Source organism: Watersipora subatra, chromosome 11 (genome assembly GCF_963576615.1).
Source record: "Watersipora subatra chromosome 11, tzWatSuba1.1, whole genome shotgun sequence".
Lineage (NCBI taxonomy): Eukaryota > Metazoa > Bryozoa > Gymnolaemata > Cheilostomatida > Watersiporidae > Watersipora > Watersipora subatra.
Window position 1 is genome coordinate 2747155 of NC_088718.1, and position 9413 is coordinate 2756567.

The 9413-nt window shown below is 35.6% G+C and overlaps 1 protein-coding gene across 2 annotated transcripts in view; it reads right to left on the bottom strand.

Annotated features, from left to right (window-relative positions):
* Nucleotides 1–9413, bottom strand: part of LOC137408435 (uncharacterized) — a 154522-nt gene that overhangs the window by 13169 nt on the left and 131940 nt on the right. The window contains exon 1 of one of the 2 annotated variants that reach the window (XM_068094962.1): nucleotides 47–131. The exons of the other annotated variant lie outside the window; for it this stretch is intronic. The gene's annotated coding sequence lies outside the window, so the exon portion shown is untranslated. Of the gene's footprint in view, nucleotides 1–46; nucleotides 132–9413 lie in introns of those variants that run through there. 2 annotated transcript variants of the gene reach the window in all.

Genomic DNA, 9413 nt, shown 5'->3' on the forward strand with positions numbered 1-9413 from the left:
AAAGTAAAACACACTACTTAAGCGATGAAAAGGCTTATAAACTTACAAGAATTAATTTTTACCGACGCAAAGGAAATGCTCGTGCTTATATAGCACACGCTCACTAAAGGTATCGATGGAGTGATAAATTATGACCTTTGGAACGAAAAAGATATGCAGGATAAGTGCGTTCACACTAACCTTGGACTGCGCACCAACAATTCAAGTAAACCCTTACGCACTCCCAGTTAGTGTAACTTTACGTGCAACTTCAACATCGATACGCGAGCTATGACTTTGGCAGTGGGCCAACCAATTGACGTATTTTCGCAACATGGGTCAAGCTTCCTCGAGCAATAGACGAGTAAAGTCTGATCGATTCGCATTTTTTATGGCAGACGCTCAAGTTAGTTAGTAATCTTTTAGTTTGCTGATAGCCAAATGACAAAACTTTTAGTTGTACGCATATTATTAATTAACATAGAAACTGTAAAAGCATCCTGAATGCAAGTTAGTTGTGAAAAATTCATGTTTAGTTTGAGATTATTTGTGTGAAAATTAAACTAAAATTTACATGAGAGGACGACTTCAAATAAGTAATGCAGAGTAATTTATACAAAAATAAATTGATTGATACTATATACAACTACAAGGGCTCATGTCTGAAGACTAGATTCTCTATGGGTATTGATTGTGGCAAGATCAATTGTTAATTAATAGTTGGATGACTATAATATGGTCTGTATCATCTGTCTGTGTAAGTATCATTGATATTTACTTCTATGGTTTATCTGCAGTGGGTTAATTATGTTTTCAATTTAACCGCCAGCTTTCATGTACAAATTCTAGCAGATGTTGATAGTTGTGAGGGTAAGGGAACATTTTCTTTCTTAGATTGGTGTAATTGCTGCATCTGTATAGGTAATGGGTCTACTGTTTCGTCCTCATCCAGGGATGTGCATGTTGGGGTAAATGCTAAATTGAGTTTGTATAAGTGATATTGTAAGGTTGTGTGGCCTGTGAAGAGCCCGGTTAAAATTAGTATTTGTCTCCTTGGTAATATAAGTAGAATAGGGTTTTTCTCCAGATGATCTGTTTCTAGGTCATTTAATAAACTAGTGGAACAGTGTCCTGTTATCAAATGAGTTTTTTGATCAGCGTTGCCGATCATTAATTAGTTGCTTTCGAATAGTGGATCTTCTAAAATGACTTGATGACATATCTGCTATAGTTGTATTTCTATCATTTAGGCTTACAATGTGAGAATGTATTTTCTTTTGAAGTTTGCTTTTTGTAGATAACAAAGTTTTTGCGAAAAAGCTCTGTCCTATTGCCATCCTACAGAATGTATATATGTCTCTGGAGCTTAAAGGTTGACTTGCAACAAAATTCACATTACAGTTATTTGGCATCAAAAGATTCACCATGTCTTACTCTGTTGTGTTGTAAGTGCCAAATATGTAGAAATGTGATTACAAGCTCCTAAAAGCTCAAAAACGAAAAGCGGCCGTATATTGGAATCTCTTTATTTCGATGATGTAGCCACGAAATTTGGTTATCGTCTTGTCACGTATGTTCTCATGTGAATTTAAAGGCCAATACAAAGCTCAATATAAAACTTATCGTAGTACTAGTTTATGACAAACACTTCGGGTTTTACCGAAGACCCCGTATCAAATATAGATGCTCGCTACTTTACAGTTTTGTTTCGGCATTATTCAATCGTCAAGTTGTTCTCTGATCATGTGACCCAATACTTCGCAAATAATTTTTGCAGCACTTTTCAATTATCACAGGTGACCAACAGGCTCGTCATGATTATCAGACAATGATATATACTCCTTCGAGGTAAGGTTAAAAAAGTTAAATGAATTTTTTCGGTAAGTTATAAGATATCACTGGTAAAAGTGACAGCATTACAATGACGATAAAATAGACGCATAAGAACAATAGACATAATTTTATTGAATGCGTGAAGCATATTTGTGAAAATATTTTGACGAATAAGGTTGCAAGAAAGTGTAAACAGAAACCATCTCTCACAACTACATCCCATTTAAGCCGTTTTGGAAACGGAATCCAAACTACGTTTTTGAGCTTTTAACACCTTCTAATCACCTTTCCACATATTTTGCACCTACAACACAACAGAGTAAGACATGGTGAATCTTTTCATATCAAATAACGGTAATGTGAATTTTGTTGCAAGTCAACCTTTAAAGACTCAGCTGTAGGTATGTTTGTGATATGGTGGAATGCTTCCGTCGAGTGGTTAGTCTTTGCTCCTAGTATGTCTTTCAAACAACTATAGAGAGCTGTCAGCTTTTTGACCCCATATAAAACTAATTTAAAACACTTTCGGTATTATGGTTGATTCTAGTATTTTCTTAGAATAGTATGGCTTTAACCCTACATTGATGAAAGGTAGAAGTAGTCTTCATTTTTTGGCCAATATCGCTTTTGATTCTTTTCTTTGTGTGTTGAGTGCTAATTTAGAGCCTAGGGTTAAGCCTAAAACTTTAGTAGACTTCGTAATGTTTAATTTCTCTGCTGACTTGAAGTTGTTTTGGGCTGCAATTGAACCAAATCGTATCGATGTGTCTTGGAACAGTTTGCTTTCATGCACCATTGTTCTAGCCAGTGGGTGAGCTTCATGCAGTTGCTTTTCATTGTTTCATATAGTAGTTCTTCATTTGGTCTTGAGCAGATAACTGAACAATCGTCTGCATATTGAAGCGGGGTTCCATTCCATGAGTTCAGCATGTCTCTTGTGTGAAGTATATATATATATATATATATATATATATATATATATAAGTATAAATGCTTCCTTGTTGCATCCGTAATGAAAAACTAAAATAAGAATTACTACAAACGGCTGACATTAACATTAACATGCATAAACTAACAGTCACATGTGCAAAATACGAATCGGCAAAAAGGACCCTAGATGAATTCGGAAGGCGAGAGGAAGAGGTACAGCAGTGGCAAGAGGGCGCACACAGAGGGAGGGCAAGCGAGCCAATGCAATAGACAAGGACATAGCTGGTAGACGTGTTACAAAGTTGAATGTTACAATTGCTCACAACAAGGGCACATAGAGGCTAGCTGTCCTAACATTATTAAATATAAAAATTGCGGAAAAGAAGGACACAAAGCGTTTGATTGATACAGTACACAAAGCGGCAGAGCAAGAGGGCTGAAAAAGAGCGCAGAGCGGTAGACAATACCATCAGGCAGCAGCAACTGAGCAACACAAGGAAGCTAGTCTACACAAGGACAGAAAGACGACATGAAACAAGCAGCATACTGCGGCAATCAATCGAGCGATGATTCATTGTGACTAGGGAGAGGAGACAACGACCAACAAAAAGAGTCAAAGGAAATTTTTTTATATACAGTATGTTAACATAAAATAACAATAATACAACAGAGTGAAGACCACCCTTACCTCTACGGTATCTGCGCTGGACCCAATGCTGCCGACGATACAGCCTGCTAAACCCAACAGGAAGAAGCTGAAACCAACTCACTTGTTATCTAATTCTTTGTTGTAATCTTGTCTCAGTTTTCTGCAAGTCTTTTAATAACAATCAGAAATGATATTTTTCCAACAAATAAACGATTTTGTTATAGTAATAACATTATGTTCCCTTTTAAGAGCAAAACACCAGCTGACTTGCCTAATAAATTGCAGCAGACCCTCTATATTAGCATAATGCCTTTACATTACGTTCTTGTTCAAACTCACCAATCACATCGTTTCTCCTTCTGCTAACTGTGTAAAAAATTTCCATTTGTAACAATAAAAACTATTGAGAGAAAACTAGTAATAGCAGTGAAATAATCTAAACTCTAACAGAAAGTTTATAACATTTCACATAAACTATGTAGAGAACCATATTCTTGGGATACAGTAAGACACATCTTATTAACGAAAAAGACTAAATACAAAATATTATTTCAAAAAAAGTAACAAAAACGGAGAAATATTGCTTAAACGACTCTACCACCTGGTAGTTGATTGGAACAGCTACTTAGATAATTCTGACAAACTATTATGAACATAAATAAATCCTTTGAGCATGTGAACAGTGAAAATAAATTTATTAAGAATTGTTCATTGCGTACAAATTTTCTATAAATCTTGATAATGACGTCTGTCATATTTTCTTCAACTTCATGAGCTTTCAGTAAAGGAAAGCTCATGGAGTTGCTCTCCCACGGATCTTTATAAAACGATCATTTACTTTATAGTTTGCTTGCTAGAATAGCATTAGCGATTTTGTTATTACGTTCACTACAAGACTCTATCATACGATTTTCCAGTACTGGCATCCTAAGGCAAAAATGTCGTATAGAGGAGTATAGAAACTCTTAGTAATCATCTAATACAAACACCACTTTGTTAAAAACTTCAAATTTTATGTACTTACTGTACATATTAAAAACTAGAAACTCCCCTGTCATACAGCCCACGACCAAAGTGATAATGGAAAAAAAGGGTACTGCTGGTTGTTGAAAAAGTAGTTGTCAGCAGGAATTGACAGGGTATAGTGTAAATAAGAGTTGTTCAAGATGATATAAAATAAATTTGAGGGAGCATGACTCCAAAAAGATGCAACTAACAATTTATTTTGGAGGTAAAGTTGGGTTGAAACCAGGTATATGAGTAATTGGTTAATTGTTGATATTAGTTGTATTTGGTGGTATAATATAAGTAGATATATAAAGGTAAAAAAGTTCTATTTTAGAAGTGTAAGAATAGAAAAATGTTAGGAATGTTGTGAATGGAAAGTATATGGAGAATGTAAAATTGTATATAAAGTAATAGAAATGGAATATGATATAGAATAATGTTGTAAATAGATTTATAAGTAGGCCCTATAATATGAGTATATGTAAAGTATTTTGTATACGAAGTTACGAGCTAAGAACAAAGGAAATATACAATAATAGAAATATAGAAAAGGAGACATATAGTGTTTAGAAAAAGTTCATATAGAAAATAATAGAAATAGTTTTGTTAGATAAGTGCAGTGTTCTGTTAAAGTCTCCTCTCTTTTACGTTGTAGGATTTGGTCATTGTTAGATAATCAAGTGATATGCTCCCTACCGAAGCTGTTAACAAGTAAGTCATTTATGTTTCGAACTCGAGAGAGGGAAAAGTGTAGTTCATTTTGAAAAAAGTTCGTTTCCTGTTACAGCGTTAAAATATTGAGAGTTGGTTTGTGTGAGCCGATGAGTAGTAACTTTAAGATCTTGAAATTAGATTTTACTGAAGGTACGCAAGTTTTTCAGTTTCCCTAATAATAGGGAAAAGTATAGTTCAGTAAAATCTAATCTCAAGATCTTAAAGTTACTATTCTCAATATTTTACCGTTGTAACAGGAAACAAACTTTTTCCAATATGAACTATACTCTTTCGAAAGAAAGCAACTAACGATATTCCAGCGGTAATTTCGGCCATAAGCTGGTGAAATGTGCACGTTTTTCTCGTAAAATGCGCACGAATTTATGATTCTACTATCTGTCGCACGGCTTTATGGGCATTTTGTTGGCCAGTCTTAATTTTGATTAAAAAGGCTTGTCAGATTTTAATGGCAATTTCAGACCAATTTAATCTTTTTAGTTATGTATAATCCGATGAGTAAGTTTTAGGATATTGTTGACACTTTTCAAAGACTTGGTAACATATTTAAATAGGTATATACCTAGGTGTTTTGTATCATTATTATACTTAAACAACGCGACAGACAAATGATTAAATTTTTTGATGGAATTTTTGGTACAAGGGTTTGGGTATGGCCGTCGATGGATACTTTTCGGGAGTTGTGTGCACATATGCATTTATCATCCAGCTCCAAAACACTCGCTTTGGTCGTGGAATTAGTAACAAAATAGTATGTTTACCTTAGTAACTAGAGTTACCTACAGTAATTTTATTGTATTTAGTGGTTATGATCTGCGATAAAATGTAACATTACAATGTGCTATGTGCAGTACGTACCATAAAATGTTCTTACCTTCTTGACAGATGTACAGTAGGCGCTCCTATAACCTAAATAATCTGTTCCAGGACTGTTTACGTTATGGAAATTTACGTTGTAAGAACAATAAAATACCTGTAAATTGCCTAATCCGTTCCAAGATCTTTCCAAACTCACCCCTTGGGCCATGCATAAACGAAAAACTTGACTCAACTCTTTTAATTAGTGGGCTGAACCATAACTGCAGTATTATTGGGTTGCATTGACAACTTTTCTTCTTTTTATGATCAATCTCTTTGGTTTTATAGACAATGATTGTGGTAATTTTACAACAAGTTGATCGGGGACTGCACACTTTTGACTTTCATTTTCAACAGTTTGCTAATTGTATCTAAACAGCAAAGTCTAGTCTACAAAGCAAAACTAATAACATATATTTTGTACGTTTACAATAACACAAAACAAAATATTTTTTACTATGAAAAGCGGTTCTACCCGTTCATTGTTTATTTGTATCTAGGGGTTAAGGTTACGATAAAAAGATAACTTTCTTATGACTCTCCAACTCCTGACATTCAGATTGGTAGCCTGACGCTGTAACACCTGTACCAGTCGATCGCCTTCAAGTATTAACAATTGCGCAGCAATCCTATACTCTGTTTTGTCGACACATTTGACCATTTGTTATGACAAACTAGGATGTCGCAAAAGTTCTATACTCGTATAATAGATATAAGGTATAAAGCTAGTAGATGAAGATCTATGAAGACGCATCTTATTTTCTTACACAAGTCTGGCAAGATAAACTAACACTCAAATCGATTTTGAAAACTCACCTGATTTGACTCTTTACATTATATGGAATTTTGTATGTAGTACGAAGCAAAAACGTCATAGATTTTTTACGTCATCTGGAATTTATGTTGTAGGAAGTATACATTATAGGAGTGTCTACTGTATAACATAAACGTTGATATAACTTAAATAAAGTCAGCTTACTAAACACATACTTAAAGCTAAGTTTTATTATGTATTTTACTTAAATTTAACTTTGTTCAAAACCAGCTAAGATTTTTAGATGTTTCTAGTTCCGCTTTCACTATAACCGATAGCAAATAACCTTGAACAGAGAGAGAGAGAGAGAGCAAGCATCATATATTTTTTAGGCGTTGTGTGGGAGATTTCGGCGAATAGCATATTGGCATCTTCGTCATTTCGACGTATTCCGTACACTGATTACCAACTTCTAATTTCAAAATACATTATTGTTGATATTGTATGGGTAAAGATGTTTTGTATAGAAAGGGCAGAAAATATTTGTTCTACACTTTAGGGCAAAAAAATCGTATAACAGGGAAATCGTAATCCGGGGCGCACTGTATAAAACCACTAAATACAAATTAGATCTATTCCCACCCTCTGAAAAAAACCACTAAAACAGGATATTACAAAAGAAAAACCTATTTTCAAGTGTTCAAATTCACCACCTACGCTCACAAAGTAACAAAAACCTATCTAACCATTTTGATCTGCAATAAATTGTGACATTATTGTGTACAGCATTGTACGTCTTACCTTTGAGACAGACAGTAGCTGCTAACGGCAGTGTGAGAGAGGCTTGATAGCAACACGTTCTGTACACTCTAGTTTGTTGAGATGCACTAGGTCATGTTTAATTGAGGATCATATGACTATTATCAATTTCGGAGTTATGCTCTTTTTATTATTTAGCGTTCAATGTGAAAATACACGTTTTTCTTTGGCAGAACACCACCTGGTATTACTTCCTGTTCTCTCGTTCGCAAAGTACGTTTATAAAAATTCATTGAAGCATTACAGCTAACTAAATTCTGGAAATAAATTGATGAGTTCTTTCCATTCTTTACTAAAATACTATGAGTAATCCTGGGGCTCCTCCACTGAACTGTACAACAGGCTATGGGCCCAGAGACAGACAGGCCAACCAGAATAGATTATATTTCTCTGGTAATCCAGACGCATATAAGATCTGGGAAACTGGTTTGATAGTGCACTTGTACACACTCGATGAAGCAGTACATAATAAGGCCATTGTATCGAAACCCGCAGACAAAAATGACAAGACTAACTTTGCATCTAAGAATAAATGAGCTTATGCCGAACTGGTTCAACGCATAGATGAACATCCTCTACAATTAGTAATGCAAGACGCAGACAATGATGGTGGCTTAGTACAGCATATCTTACGCAACCATTACCAATCAACAAAATCGCCAAGAGTACTCACTCTCCATGGGCAGTTAACAACTGCATCAATGATGGACACTGAAGACATCACTGATTGTCGCCGACATGCGGAAAGCCATGCTACAGACCTAAAATCTGCCACTGAAACTATCACTGATAACTTATTCAAAGCATTGATCATGAAAGGGCTGCCACAATCTTTTCAATCGTTCGTAGCTGTGCATGCACAATTCGACAAAACACAGATCTTTGCTGAATTTAAAGCTCTTTATGTGACTTTGTCCAGCAAGTCGCCAGCTAAGGAACCCAGATCAAGGCTATCGAAATACCACAATCATCAACACAGAGAGAAACTAAAATTAACCACCTCAGAACCAGGTGTGTCAAGCCTGTGGAAAGAAAAACCATTCGTCAAAGCATTGCTTCTCTAAAGACAGACAGAGATGCACCTTCTGTCAACTGTCAGGATATATTGAACAAGTGCGTCGCAAAAAGAACAGATCCATGTCGAACATAGTGATGAATTCATCACAAAGATCCTACACATTAAAAGGCAGCTAGCTCTACAGCAGAAGCTCAGCAGAGTCACACCTCAAACAACTTCCTTATGGTCGACTGAGGCGATATCAGCCATGTAATCAACAACTAAGATGCAATCATTCAGAATGATACTGACTTCATTTAAAAAAAAACTTCATAGAAATGGCAGATGGCCACCTCACAAATGAGATCATCAAAGTAAAGCATTGTTCATGCTTTTAGACACAAACTAAATAAAGTTGAAACTTGCCTACAGAATGTACTGTGTGCGCCGAGCTTTCCACAAAGCCTTTTCTTAGTAAAAGCAGCCACAAAAGGCGCAGCCTGTATTTTCCCCCAACCAAAACAAACAGATCTAAAGATAGTTTCCCATCATCGAACAAAACAGATTATTCTTTCTCATGACACGACTTGACAAACAAACAGCACAAGTTATCGGAGACTTGGAGGATTGGCACAAAATCTTAGCTTACTCTAACCATGATGACATTTTGAAACTCTAAACAGTCACCAAGGGAATGCAAATCTCAGACACCAAGGCGACTCATGGAACATACATAATATGTCTGGTGACCAAACAGACTACACAGACCCACAGCCAAGACATGAAAACCATACAAGCCACCAAGGCGCTCCATAGGGTCCACACCCAACTACATGTATGTGGCCCAATCACCT